Below are 14,278 nucleotides of genomic sequence, written 5' to 3'. Positions count from 1 at the left end.
GACTCAAACTAAGGCCACTAGGACGTCTAGTGTTCCTGTTCCTATCACTAGACCTTAACTTGGCTTACGGTCCTTTTCCTCGGGCTTGGGTTTTTTGGTTTTTTTTTTTTGAGAAAAGTGCAAATAAAGATTCATGTTATTCTAGACAAATCAACTTAAAAATTAACATTTTAGCTAATTCCTAATGTGTGAAAATATATCCATTAGAAAAATTAATATTTAAAATCCCCAGTAGTAGGCACTGTTCTCTTTTATATTGCTGCTCTAATTTTGTTACCTATAAGTAAAAATTAAAGTTCTCTTAAGTTAGGGATGAAAGTTGTCTTTCAGCTCCAAGCTAGAGCTTTTTCCAGTGCCTCAGCCTCACCTGTAGGCACACTGCTTCTTACATTATTACCTGCCACTCTGAAGGTACATATAATGTAACAGCTAAGCCTCCAAAACAGGACTGTGGTCCCTTTCCTGGGAGGAGGTGAGCAGGGTTGGGCAGGGCCACATACACGGGGAGTTTCAACTGTGTCTGTAATGTTTTATTTCATAAGCTAGGTGGGAGGTTTTTGTTATATTCTCTGTATCTTTTTGTATGTCCAACATAATTCATTTAAAAAGTCTCTGTGAGCTCTAGAATTATAAAAGCAGTTCATTCACTCAGCAAGTATTTATTGAGCACTTTAGTGACAAGCACTCTTCAGTGAACAGCAGTTTAGGGTCTGGATTCATTGCTAATTCATTCAGCACACTCACTGAGTGCCTGCTATGGGCAAGGTGCTATGCCAGATGCTAATACGATGGCTCACACCTGATTCTGTACCTTAAGAGGCGTATAGACTAGTGTGTTTGTGTGTGTGTTGGTAGAGTGGGGTGGTGGCATATTATTCGTTAAGTATCCAAACCTCACAAGAAATTAGCTTCAGAAGAAAGTGAAGATAAGGTATTAGGGGAAAATCAGAGAATTTGGGAAGGCTTCACAGAGGAGATGGTTATTTAGCTGGATCTTGAAGGACAAGTTGGGCAAGTGGGGAGGGGACGGGCTTCAGGAAAAGGGCACTCTACGAGGAGGGAACAGAGGGAGATAGGTTTGGAGGCAGGAGAGTGTGTAGTGTGAGAGACCAGTGATCATGAGAGTTGGCTGGTGAACTCCAGCAGTGAGAGGAAAGTCTGGGAAAGGAGTTAGTTCATCTCCCAGAGGGCCCAGGTACCAGGCGCAGCTGCTAGACTGTCCTGTCAGTGGTAGGAGACAGGAAGGCTCTGTGCACCGTGGTGCCACAGACCAGAGCTTTCTGCTGCTGGGAAGGACCAGCAGGGCCGGGGAATGGCAGGCTGCTCTCTTGAGCCTGGGTGGGCACAAGCAGGACCTGGGCCAAGGAACGAAGAAGAAAGGGAGCAGATGAGGGCTGGGGCACAGGAGCGGCTGCACAGGCCCAGGCCGCTGTCTGTGTTTGAGCTGGGCTCGCCACTCTCAGGTGGCTGCTCAGGTTCCGCTTGAGCTCCTCTGGGGACAGGAAGTCACCACGCAAGAGGAGTTTGGTTTTACTGCTGGGCAGTAGTTCCTCATCTGTCTAGTGGGTCTAACAGGAAGCCTACTTCACAGGACTTGTGAGAGGAAAGAGCTAGAATAGAAAAAACAACTTGGAAAAGTAGAAAGCATGATATCTCTGCCAGGGGACGGTCGTCTTCCGTTCTGGCAGTCAGTGTGCCTGAGGGTGAGCAGGGCTGGGGGCATCAGAGTGGGGAGAGGCTGCTTGGGGGCTGTGCCCTTCTCCACTCAGGCCTGACCGACAGGCTGGACATTGGGACTCCTGGGTTGCCTTTGTGGTGCCCACATGGGGGTGCCATGAACCTAGAATGCCATACCTAATGGGGAGAACTTGGGACAGAGACACGGTCTGGGCTGGAGGTGTGTGGGGGGGCCCCCCTCTGCCAGCATCTACCCTTACAGTCCAGGGAAAGGGCACCTTCTACGGCTCTGGGATCCTCTCCACATGGGTCACCAGCACTGGCCCTCACACTCCACCCACATGGCTTTGGTTCAAAGACTGGGGCAAGACTGGTCTTCAAGGACGACTGATCAGATGCCCTTGAGGGTTATCAGAGCCTCCCCCTTGCCCCATCTCTCTCCAGCTAACTTGGCACAGTGCCTGAAATCCTGTCATTGGAGAGGCACATACATTTCCTGGAGGGTCTGGCACTTTGAGTGCCTACACTAATAAACGTGTTAATAATACAGTCACAAAGATTTAAAGGGCATGATTATTATTGTAAACTGTTAAGCCCTATACTAACCGAAGTGTTATTAATGTTATTTATGGAAAGCACCCTGAGATGCACTAACCACCTCTGACTCATGATCGAGGAGTTACAGATGACAAACTCTTCCACCTGCAAAAACTCATCTGCACCTCATAACCAACCAGTACTGTAGAAATTATTAAACTTCTCTTTGCCTCAGTTTCCCCTTGTAAAATGGATGTAAAGTCCCTTGCCCAAGGTCACATGGCCAATTTGAGGCCACACAGGCTGGACACTAGACTTTAGAAACAGAAGGACTTCATTTTGGGAGGCCGAGGAAGGAGGATTGCTTCAGGTCAGGAGTTTTAGACCAGCCTGAACAAGAGTGAAACTCCACCTCGACCCAAAGTAGAACAATGTAGTTGGGCGTGGTGGCGTCCACCTGTAGTCCCAGCTGCTCGGGAGGCTGAGGCAGGCGGATTGCGTGAGCCCAGGAGTTGGAGGTTGCAGTGAGCTGTGATGATGCCACTGCACTCTAGCCCGGGTGATAGAGTGAGACCCTGTCAGAAAGAAAGAAAGAAAAAGAAAGAAGGAAAGAAAGAGAGAGGGAAGGAAGGAAGAAAAGAAAAGGACTTATTTCTTCCAATTTTCCCCAGACACCTTCAAAGTGTCTGTGGAAGGACTTCAACCCTGTGGAAGGACTGCATCCAGGACAGTTCTCTGACTTCCAAAGCAAGATGAAGAATGGGTGGGGGCTGGAAAGGGAAGACACAGTCAGCCTGGGGGACACTGACAGGGCCAGAGTGCATGGCAGGAGAATCACTGAGGAAGCTGAAGGGGGTTATGGGGTGTGGTCGGCTAGACATAGTGTAAGATGAGACTTACACTTCCCAGACCCCTAGGGGAAGGCCCTGGGGACCAGGAGCCTGCAAACAGCAGAGCCAGGCTGGAACCCAGGTGTGTCTGTGCCTAAGCCCTGTGGCCTCCCTCCCACTGCACTCCCCGCCCCACCCGTCCGTGCTCTGTATACTTTGACAAGTCTCACTGCCTGACTGATCCTTATCTGGAAAAGAAGGAGGTTGGACCAGGCAAACTCCAAGCCCCTACAACTATGCCACACTACGTTCTGGAAGCAGGTGACACTATACAAGTCTCAAACACCCCAAAAGAGAGGCCCTGGGGCAGTGAGGATGAGTGTTTCCAATCCCGGCTGAGTCACTTTTTTCTACATCCTGACAGATTCCTCTCTGGCCTTGTTCTGCCTGAAGGATGGAAAATCAGGTGTGTCTGAATCATCTTCTGGGCTCTACCCAACCTGCCTGTTTCTTCATTCAGCAATATTCTCTAAACACTTAACAGTGGCCCTGGCCTTTGTCCTGTCCTCTCTCCCCCAGCTACCCATCCATCCAAACAACTAATCAACAAATACTTGTTGAATTATGTGTCAGGAACTATTACTTTAGGCTTTGGGATACAAAATTAGTAAGCAAAACCAGACATAGTCCCTGCCCTCATGGAGGCTACAGGGTTTTGGAGGAGAAAGATATTCATCAAATAATCACCAAAGAAAGATAACGAGTGCTATGAAGATGTGCCTGGTGCTACGAGAGCCTGCCATGGTTGGCTGCTGGAGTCCCATGGAAGGGAGCAGGGAAGGCCTCCCTGAGGAAGTGGCTCCGGAGCATGTTGAGGGAAGCAGGGGTGGCAGGGCCGCGGCAGAGGGAGCTGGGGAGCGTGGGGGGCAAGGCAGGCTGAGGAGGAGCAGGGAGGGAGCAAGTTCATTAGTGCAGGCCTTGTAAAGAAACTGTCTTTTCTTTAGAGCAACAGGGAACCAGTAAAGGGTTTAATCAGGGGGAGTAACCACATCAGCTTTATGGTGGCTGTCAGCTGTTGAAGACTGGTGAGGGTGTGTGGAAGGGGAACTGGGCCTAGTGGACGTCGGAGACCAGTAAGGAGGCCATGGCCAGAGTCCAAAGGAGAGGTTACTGAAGCTTGGATGAGGGTATTGGGGTAGAGAAATATCTAGAAAGTAAATTTGCCAAGAGTTGGGGTTAGGTTATAGGGAAGTGAGAGAGAGAGGTATGAAAGATGGCTGCCAGGCCTCAGGCATGGGCAGAAGGAAGGACGGCAGCCACTCACTGAGACGGGGACTCTGAGGGAGGGGCAAGCCCAGGCAGGATACTCTGAGTTCAGTTTTGGGTATGTTGAGTTTCAAATGTCTTTAAGATGTCCAAGTAGAGGTGACAAATAGTAACACTTCCTGAGCACTCACATATGCCAGGCATTGAGTACTCTGTAAGTATTATAGTCCCCCCCACCTCATTTGTGGCTTCCCTTTCTGTGGTTTCAGTTACTCGAGGTCAACTGAGGTCTGAAAATATTAAATGGAAAGGTCTAGAAATAAACAATTCATAAATTTTAAGTTTTTGTTTTTTTGAGATAGGGTCTTGCTCTGTTGCCCAGGCTGGAGTGCAGTGGTCTGATCATAGCTCCCTGCAACCTTGAACTCCTGGCCTCAAGTGATCCTCCTGCCGTGGCCTTCTAAAGTGCTGAGATTACAGGCCTGGGCTACCGCACCCAGCCTAAGTAACTGTTTTATAGTATATTGTTATAATTGTCCTATTTTATTATTATTATTGTTAATCTCTTACTGTGCCTATCTTATAAATTAAACTTTATTGTAGATATGTATATGAAGGAAAAAACATAGTCTATACAGGGTTCGGTACTGTCCATACTTTCAAGTGTGCACTGGGGATCTTTATCCCCGAGGATAAAAGGGCCTACTGTATTATCTCATTTAATCCTCACAGTCACTCTGTGAGGGAGACAATATTAGCATCTCTATTTTTCAGAAGAAACCGGGGCACAGAACGGTAAACTAGGCAGGCAGTTGGATGGTCAAAAGCTTAGAAGATGTGGGCTGGAGATAGAAAGTCATCATGGAGGAGCAGAAATGGAGGCCACAGTCACATGAAATCACCTAAGGATAGAAGAGTCCAGTTTCCTTCTCATCCTACCTCCATCCCACCTAGCCGGGCCCCTCTCCGACCTGCTCCCCTAGACTTGCAGTGAATGGTATGCCTGGGTCCACCCTGGGTGTGACAGACTGTATTTTTCAAAGATGGCCACAACCAAATCTGTCCCACTTGTCCTTCTTAGAACCTTATACCCTCCAATCAAGAGGTAGAGTCTAACTCCCCTCCCAATCAATCTGGCAGGCTTGTGGCTTGCTTGTAACTAGTAGAATTCAGCTGAAGTGACACTTGAGGAATTCCCAGGCCAGGGCAGAAAAGGCCGTGTTGCCTGGGACGCTCATGCACGGGGTCCTGAGCTGCCATGCAAGAAGGCCAACTCCAAGGCCTCCATGCTGTGAGGAAGCCCAGGACATGGGTAGGAGCTCTGAAAACAGCCACAGCGGAGGTCCCAGACAACAGCCAGTACTAACCACCAGACTCATGAGTGAAGACACCTCCACGTGACTCCTGCTCCAGCCCTGAGTCACCAGCCACTGAATCTTCCTCGCTGAGATCCCAGACATTTTGGAGTAGAGAAAAGCCATTCCTGTAGTGCCCTAGCTGAATTCTTTTTTTTTTTTTTTTTTTTTTTGAAAACTCCTTTTATTTATTTATTTTTTTTTCAGGGTACACTACTAATTATTATTATTTTTTTTTCTAACAGTATATCTTGTTAGATACAGTATGTCCTCATAATGTATACATTATTTCTTGTACAGTGATATGAAATAATATGGGAAATATTCATGATAAATTATTAAGTGAACAGTGCAAGTTAAAAACAATAGTTTCATATTTTTTCCCCACCCCCCCTTCCCGAGTCAGCACCTTCAAGTGTTACCACTCCCCAAACGGTGCGCAATGCACTCATTGTGTAGGCATACCCCATCCCTTCCCCCACCCCCCACCTCAGTCTGATGTCCAATTGGTGTCGTTCCCAGATTTGTATTTAGGTGATGATCAGGGAAACCAATTTTCTGGTGAGTACATGTGATCTAGCTGAATTCTTGACCTACAGAATCCTTGAGCATCATCAAATGATTGTTTTAAGCCACTAGGTTTTGGGCAATCTGTTTCATGGCAAAAGCACCTAGAACATTTTGCTAAGGAGGAGAAGGCTGTGTTTTCATAGCCGCATGGCTGCCGGAAGGACAGGGCAGAAGCTTTTGCCTGCTTCTCCCCATTTGCCAAGACTCCTGGTTCCCAACTCGTCTCAACCTGTAATGGAATTACATGTGGATGTATCTGTCTGCCCCACTAGACTGGACTGGGAGCCCCTGGGAAGATGGCAGACGTTGTCTTGGTTGCCTCACACTCCCAGTGCCCAGCACAGAGCCTGGCACATGAGAGAACCAGCAAGTACTTGCTGGGTACATGCCCAGCAGTTGGTCTGATGTTTATTTCACAGGTAGAACTGCTGTGAGTAGGGGTCTCAAACCTCTTCTGAGGACACTGGGGAGCTGGAAGGAATCTCTTGCAGGCTGCCACAGAGACATATGATTGGGATGAAAGTAATTTTTCTGAAAGCATTCTTATGAGTATAACATTTTGATTGGAACAGTGATTTGATTGAAAATGAATATTCTCTAGTTGATAATTTTTTTTTTCTGTAGCCTTGGACATTTTCATGCTTCATCAAGCAATATTCAATCCTTTAAGAGTTTTTAAGCATTTTGGTCCATTTTCAGAACTTTTCAGGAGTTTTCCCAAATTATTTACAATTTGGTTTTAGCCTACTTTTACTGCTTTTCAATATTTGTAATGTAGAAAGTTGGAACTGCCCAAGAGTTTGATTAGTGGGCTGCTTAAATAAAGGTATGAAATGCAAACAACGATTCCATTTTTGTAAAGAAAGTTTACGCACAAACATACATCTAGAAAGATACCCACCAATGCTTCTCAACCAGGAGGGATTCATTGGGATTCTCCCAGGCGGCTTTTAAAAATATCGATTCCTGAGATCCGCTCTGGAAAGCAGAGACCTGTTAGGAACGGGAGCTGGAGAAACCAGGCATCTCTATTTTTAAAAGCCTCTCCTGTTAATCCCGATGTGCAGCGGGGATGTGGGGCCACTGACTTACAATCGCAGAGGAGCCCCGTCAGCACGTTAATGAAGCGTTCAAACTGTGTACGAGTAAACTGAGACTCCGAGAAGGGACTTGCTCAGGGTCACACAGTGAGAGGGTGGTGAAGACTAGAGTCCAGCCTTCCTCTCCATTCCTGCTCCAGGTATGAGCAGAAATTGTCTCTAGGTAGGATTATGGGAGTTGTTTGAATCTTTCTTTTGCATGTCTCTATTTTCTGATGTTTCTGTAAGAGTACAAATTGCTTTTGGCATAAGATAAAAACACAGAATAAAAGAAACACTAAGAGAATTGTATTACAGGTATTTCACTTGGTGTCTCACCCCCTGCCCAGGGCAGTAGTACTACTTACCCTCCCATATAGCACTGCCTCCACAAAGACAGTGGCCTTTAGGGACATTCTGGCTCAGACTGAGGTCACAACAATGGTGGCTCTGAGCCCCAGGGTGCAGGGAAGCCAGTATGCCCTGGGTGCCCAGATCCCCTGGGCCTGGCCCACCCAAGGGGCAGCAGATGCCAAGCAGCAGAGCCAGGCCCTAGAGAAAAGGTCTCCAGAGCACCGGCCCTTGAGCCACCAGGGAGTCCCACCAGAGGGCAGCAGGAACCTGGTCCAAGGCTCTACCAAGCCTCTCTCCTGTGAACATCAAGTAGGGAGGGAGGGTTTCAGGGAGAATTTCGGTCCAATTCCGAAGGAGTAGAGTAGGAGAAGGTACTTTAAGTTTCTGTGCAGGGATGGCCTGTATAAAGCTATGGAGGCAGGAGGTAATAAATCAAAATGTGCCAGGCGGGGATGGGAGAGTGCTAGGAGGTAAGCTCCTTGCAGGCAGGGACTGTGTTTTGTGTGCGCAGCTATAGCGTTAGAACAGAGCCTAGTGCACGATATTCACTATATCACTATTTATTGATTGAATGTATCAGTGGGAATACTGCTGGTGGAGAGGAAATGAGGGAGGTAAAGGGATGGTAAATGTTTGGGTGGAGGACAAAAAAGAAAGGAATTTTTACCTATTGACCACCTACAGTTTGTTAATCAATGTGCTAATAAGCTCTTTAAATTCATTATCTCTTTTTTCTTATTTTAATATTATTTTTCCTAATTGAAATAGTAGTACATGCTTAAGGTGAAAAAATATTGAACAATTTTTTAAAAAATATAGACATAAGTCTCACTCTTACACCAGACCTTCCAGCCCTCTTCTCAGAGGCTAACAATGTCATTTGCATATTTTTCCAGGAATTTATATGCACGTACCTTGGGAGTCACCTGCTCCTTTCTGCTTCTCTCCGAACCTCCAGACTCCAAGCAGATTCTCTTAGAGCAGCATTTCTTGGAGTGTGGTCTGGGAATAATTTCAAAAAATCACCTGGTGGGAATATAACTTATTAAAAATGTAGTATCTCAGGCCTCACACAGACCTGCAAAATCAAGGGAAGGGAATCTGCATTTTACCAAACTGCCACAGGGAATTGTGATGCCAGTGAAAGTTTGAGAAGCACTGGCTTAACTCACACAATCACTCATGGGGAAAGGGTCTACCATAGCCTCATGTGTGACCTTGACCCTGGGTGAGGCACTTTATTTTTTAGCCCCATCCCACTTCCATTTAGAGCCTTCCCACCAATAAATAAAGTACAGCTCTCTGTTTATTCAAGTCATGTGTTATAGACCTCAGTAATCTTCAGGAGTTTCTTTACATTAAACTTGCATATTTCTCATTAGTTTATTACTAAAAATTTTAATATTTAATTTTTTCTTTACTTTTTCTACCTCCAACTTTTTATTTTGAAAATGTTCAAGCCTACAGAAAAGTTGCAAACACCATAGTGAATCTCCATATACCTAGATTCACTGGTTGTTGACATTTTGCCACATTTGCTTTATATTTATATTTTTTCCTGAACCATTTGAGAGTCAATTGCAACACTTCAGCTCTAAATACTTCCACATGTATCTCTTTAGAACAGGGACATTCTCCTACAGACTCACAATACAATTCTCACACTCAGAAAATTTAACATTGATACATTAATATATAACCCATAGTTGGATTTTCCCAATTGTTGCAATAATGCCTATTTTAGCCTTTCCTCCCTCCTGTTGGGGATCTAATCGATGATTGTATATTACACTTAGCAGTTTGTCTCTTTAGTCTTCTTTAATCCAGAACAGTTTACCAACTTTCAAAATCTGGGTAGTCTTTTTTTAAATTGAGGTATAATTTGCATACAATAAAATGTATGGATATTAAGTGTTCAATGTGATGAGCTTTGACAATTGCAGACATCTGTGTTACCACCATCCAAAACAATATAGAACATTTCCATATGTCCGGAAATTCAATTAATTCCTACCCGACCCTATCCTTCACCCCATAGCCCACTTTCCAGCTTCTATCCCCAGAGACAAGTGTTGCCAGTTCTTGTACTTCATATAAATAGAACGTACTATTTGTATGTCTGTCCTCTTTTGTTCAATATAATAGAATAAAATTGCATCTTAGGGTTTTTTTTAAGCATAATGTTTTTGAGATTCATCTGTTAGGTCTAGCAATAATTTGTTCCCTTTTATTATAAGCAGTATTCCACTGTAGAAAAATATATGTACTGAAATTTGTTTATCTATTATCTTGGATAGACATTTGAGTTATTTCTAATTTTTAGTTATTATAAATATTTTTATATGTGTGTTCATAGTCATGTTTCTATTCTTGGATAAATACCTAGTGGTGAATAAGGCATAGGCTAAATGTGTATTTAACTTTATAAGAAACTATAAAACAGTTCTTCAAAGTAGTCGTACCATTTTACACTCCTATTAACAATGTATGAATGTTCCAGTAACAATGTATGAATGTTTCAGTTGCTCCCCATCCTTGCCAACATTTGGTGGTGTTGATTTTCTGTATTTTGACTATTCTAGTGGGTAGGAAATTGCACCTTATTGTGGTCTTAATTTATATTTCTCTGATGACTGATGTTGGACACCATTTCATATGCTTATTGGCCATTTTTTGTGAAGTGTTTAAGTGTTTTGGGTATTTTTTATTGGGTTGTTCTTTTTTAAATTGTAGTTTTGTAGGAGTTCTTTATGTTGTAGATACAAGCTTTTTGTCAGGTATATGTACTGTAAATAATTTTCCCAGTCTGTGGCTTGCCTATTCATGTTCTTAACAATGTGTTTTGATAAACAGAAACTGTTAATTTTGATAAAGTCCAATTTAACCATTTTTTTCTCATATGGTTAATACTTTTTGTGTTCTGTCCACAAAATCTTTGCCTACCCCAAGGCTGCACAAAGATATTTTCCTGTTTTCTAGTTGAAGCTTTACAGTTTTATGTTTAGGTCTATAATCTGGAATAGTCTTCCAATTTTTTTGCCTTTCATAACTTTGCCATTTCTGAAAAATCCAGGATAGATTTTTTTTGTAGAATGTCCTTTAGTGCAGACTTGTCTGATTGTTGCGTCATGATCAGATACAGGTTAGACACTTTGTCTATGTGGTGTGTCCTTAGTGCATCATCTCATCAGGAGGCTCCTGATACCAGTTTGTCTTATTACTGGGGTTGATATTTGATTTTTATTTGATTAAGGGGTATCCCTTAGATTTCTTCATTGTAAAGGCACCTTTTTCCCTTTGTAATTTTCATGGGATGGTACCTGGAGGCTGTGTGGAAAATCCTGTTCCACAACAGCCTTTTGCCCAGTGTTCCAACATCCATTGATGATTCTTGCCAGAAGTAGTTAGTGCAGCGTTCTTGTTAGGTAGTGATTTTCTGATGCTCTCATTCTGTCTACATTCATTAGTTGGCATTTTTCTGCAAAGAAGAGCTTTCCCTCTCCTCCCCTTTGAAAAAATATTACTATTATTGCTGTTGTTATTTTACTTCACTTTTAAAGCCTCAGTTTCCCTATCGCTAAAACAAAACCTACCTAGAGGTAGTTATGGCGAGATGATCAAGCTTGACAGACAGGAAGCGGTCAATAATTGTGACCTTCTTTCCTTCCTTCTTGGCTATCTTCCCTAAACCCAACCCATGCCACCTGCCACAAGCTACCTCCCAAAGCCTTCCCAAGATGCTATGAGCTCCCACTCCATGACATGTGTGCCTGGAGGGGGAGGGCTCCATCATGGTGACTGCCACAGTGAGGCCTGGGTTCCTCCTGTGTGGCTTACAGTAGACACGGAAAAGCAAGCACAAGGACCTTGTTGCCAAGAGGAGGGAGAGTGTGGATCTCTTGCTAACCTTTTCACTTGAGTTAATGTAAGTCCTGCCCTCTCTCTGGGTCTCTAATTCTCTCCACTTATAAATGTGGGCAATTTCTAAAAGAGCACCGACAGGGAATCTTTGACCTGGCGGGAGTGCTTGGGGTTGAAGGTCAGGAGTCATGGATTCTAGTCCTGGCTAGGTCACAAAGGTCCCTTCAGGTCCTCAGACAAGTACTCTAGCCCTTCATTTTATAGAATAAAAAAACAGAAGGCCAAAGGTCATCTCTAAGGACCTTTCCAGCTTTAAAACTCTATGCATCTCTGATCCCTCCCTTCTTACCCAGGTCAGAACCTGAGCTGCAGGACCACCTTCTGATCTCCCTGCCAGATGTGCTGTCTGCTGAGGCCGTGGGCACTGAGGGAGCTGGCTGGGCAGAGAGGGACCCAGGCTGCCCTTTCCCTCTGTTTCGTATACCAGTTCCACGGTGGTTCTCTCTCCATTTCCTCCTCTTCATCCTCAAAGCTGAACAATAGAGTCCACGGTCAAAACTTCTCCCTCTCAGGCTCATAAATGGATAGAAAATGCCCAACACGTAGTAGATCCTCAGTCAGGCTAAGTGTCCGTCTTTCCTGCGCTGCAGTATTACATAACGATCGATAGTGGTAAAACTAACGTTCTCTCCAGAGTGCTCGGACACGTGCACTCTCATTTAATCCTTACGGTCACTCTTTGTGGCAAACATCATTACTCCCGTCCTATGGGTGTTCAGGGTAAGCACATATCTAGTAATTGATGGAATCAGGACTGAGAATTTCCGTCTATGTGGCTTCTCTAACTACACTAGACTGTGGTCAAACAGAAAATATCAAGCAAAATACTCTATAGCAAAGTTTGGTTTTAAGTAATTTGATAGGATGTCCGAATTGCTTCATGTTGGAGACCTGTTGCTAAAGCAGGGCCATGTTTTTGAGAAAAGGTGTTTGGGATTTTTTTTGCCTTATATGCTGTGAAGTATTTCCATATGCTCTGCAGTATATTGAAAAACAATGATCAGGACTTGTATATTGTGTTCTGAGGGTGGTTTGTGGATGCTCTGGGATGTGGACCTAGGTGTGTGTCTGAGTGCTCTGGAAAGAGAAGCAATGAAACTGGTATCTGCAGTAGCTGAAGTTCTATGACAAACCACTTATTGCATCAACCCTGAGCTGAGGAGCAGTATTTTTGGGCTGTTCCAGTCTAAAACTTCTATGTGATGTGTCAGACGTGTGGGTTTGTATTTCTCTATGAGTCTGGGAAGCTAAGTGTGACCGGTGATCTGGTAATGGGAGAAGTGACAATAGGGTGGCCTGTTAAGAAAAGTTGGGGGCTCTTTTCTCTTCCTTTCTGAAGAAATCAGTTCAAGAGCCATTAGGAGGGTCTGAGTAAGGCACACATGTGTTGGACGTGTGTGTTGGGGGGTGGAGGAGGAAGGGTACCAAAGAGGCAATGTAGGGTAAGGAGCGTGCCCCCAACAGGGGTGGCCCAGCTTGCACTGTTGGAGCCCAACTAGGATAAAGATAGCGCCCAATAAAGAGAATGGGCCCTTGCAGGTAAGGAGGGCATCCATGGGGTGGGTGTGATGACACAGACCAGTTGAGGCAAGGACAGAATGAGAAGGGGGTCAAGTTTTGGGGGAGGGAGGGGGAACAGCAGTGGTGGTCAACATTGGATGTCAGAACCTGAGTGAGGTGAGGAGGGCATCCACGTGGGGGGTGCACCCAATGGAAGACAGGCTACATATGGGGGGATTGATTGAATGAGTAAATATATTAAAGATCACGACAGCTAGGTCTCTCACTGTTGGAGAAGGGAGTTACTGTGTTACTATTGTATTAGAATTGCAGGTATTGGTGTGAACTTGTGGTTTTCAATATTTACCTTTATATATGTAGATATAGAAATAATTATAGATATAAATATGTGTAGAGCTCTGTTCACTGAGGCCTGGGCACGAACACCCTAATAGCAATGAGCATACTTGGCACCCAGATCTTGGTTTCTAAAAACCATTTTCCAATCGAAGGAACTGAGGCTCCTTGAAGAAATGGCTAGATTTACAGAAAAGTGTAAGATGAGCCTGGAACATCTCATTATGCCTGCAAGTAAGGAAGTATTAATATCTAAACAATGATAGGGACACTATCAAAGGAACACAGGAGCCAGCTCAAAGGGCTCACACTGGCCAAATCTGGGATAATTTGTGTATCAAAATAAATAATAATAACAGATTATATAACTCAATGAATAAGATAGGAAACCATGAGTATGTACAGATATAAATAGAATATTTAATGAGACATAGGATAGTTACATAGCTTTAAAGTACTTCCTTGTAGAAACTTGTTTTGTAAAATATAAAGGGGAAATGAGTACCTTTATGATAAAGAGGCTTGACAGGAACCATTTTAATCAAATGATCAAAGTGAATGTCATCAGTAATGGGCTAAACTGAAACCATGTGGTGCCTGATAGGATGCAGTGAGAAGAATACAGCATCACTTATGTGGTATTTCAGCCACAGATGCATAAACTAAATCTAACCATATGGAAACATCATACAAACCCAAAATGTGGGACATTTTACAAAATAACTGGCCTATAATCTTTAAAAGTGTCAGTGTTTTAAAAGTCAAGGGAAGACATCAGGAATTCTTACAGATTGAAGGCTCTAGATATGACAACTAAATGTATCCCACGATC

Source organism: Eulemur rufifrons, chromosome 6 (assembly GCF_041146395.1).
Source record: "Eulemur rufifrons isolate Redbay chromosome 6, OSU_ERuf_1, whole genome shotgun sequence".
NCBI classification, from domain to species: domain Eukaryota; kingdom Metazoa; phylum Chordata; class Mammalia; order Primates; family Lemuridae; genus Eulemur; species Eulemur rufifrons.
The sequence above is the reverse complement of the archived record's forward strand: the minus strand, read 5'-3'. Positions refer to the sequence as shown.